Source organism: Triticum dicoccoides, chromosome 4A, assembly GCF_002162155.2.
Source record: "Triticum dicoccoides isolate Atlit2015 ecotype Zavitan chromosome 4A, WEW_v2.0, whole genome shotgun sequence".
Lineage (NCBI taxonomy): Eukaryota > Viridiplantae > Streptophyta > Magnoliopsida > Poales > Poaceae > Triticum > Triticum dicoccoides.
The window spans coordinates 487,736,737-487,737,938 of record NC_041386.1 but is presented as its reverse complement, the minus strand read 5'-3'; positions in this window follow the sequence as shown (position 1 = coordinate 487,737,938).

Sequence of the window (1,202 nt, the reverse complement as noted above, 5' to 3'; positions counted from 1 at the left end):
AATCTTGTTCATGGTTAGGGATGGCGATTGCGGAGGGCGGGGCGGCAAGGCTGACGCGGGAGTGGTGCTGGCCCTGGGCGGCAGCGATAGAGTTAGGACGGTTGTAGATCGACGGTTCGAGGTAGAAGATGCACAATCAAAACCTCGGACGATCTAGCCATCCATCTTGTGTTCGACGGCTCACAACAATTCATCTGGTCCGAATTGGGTTTTTAGTCACTCGACATATAGCCAGTCTTAGTTTTTTGCATGGTAATACGTGTCTCACTCATACCATAAAGAACAAGTCATGTAAAGATCAACATGACAAAACTAACAAGACAAAAGAACGTCTCTGAGCATGACACCAACGTCCGTCACCTATCTCCGGCACCACCATAGCAGCCACAAAAAAATGATGGATCACCTCCTCACCCGAGCTCGAGCGGCTTCATCGCTAATATGCAGCTTTGCGGACCTCCAAGGTGACTCACCAAAAGGTGAAGCCATTGTCGTTGAACAAATCAGACCGGGGCAACACCCCAGACACGCCATCGAACTCCAGATCTGACACCCACCACGACTAGACACCGAAGGAGGAAATCATACCTGACAACCATCAATCATGAACCCAACACACGTTCCGTCTTTCAGATGTCGTCCATGCAGACCACAATCTGCATCCGCTCTTGAACTACCTCTCAAGCTCCATGTCGACGCTGGAGCAAATGCCGTCGCAAACGACGGAGCCTGAGGACACAAGTTCACCACAAGGATGTCGTCGCCGCCACGATATCCCCGCTTGAACAGACTGGTTCTCAAATCCATCATCGACCATAGAGACGATCGCCTCCCCAGAGAAAAATCCGAACCTTCTTTATTCAACATCGCCGTCGGCCCGTCGCCGCCGCCGAAGCCAAGACGTCGGACGATCCAAAAACCTAATCTACTAGGGCTCTAAAACCTAAAGGTAAAACAATCCGCACACACGGGATCCGGCGACCCCCCTCACCGTCGACGACTAAGAGGTCGTCAGCGGAGGGGAGCCGCCGGAAAACGGCGCCGGAAGGTTGACTCTCTTGACGGCGGCTAGGGTTGTTGTCGCTAGCCAAAGAGGAAACATGCCTTTCTACTGAACCCTAGCCGTATCTTTTTTGCTTCACCTTGTTGCGTAGGATACAAGTGTACACTACCAAAGCATGTCTATGTTGCAGCCATGGGAC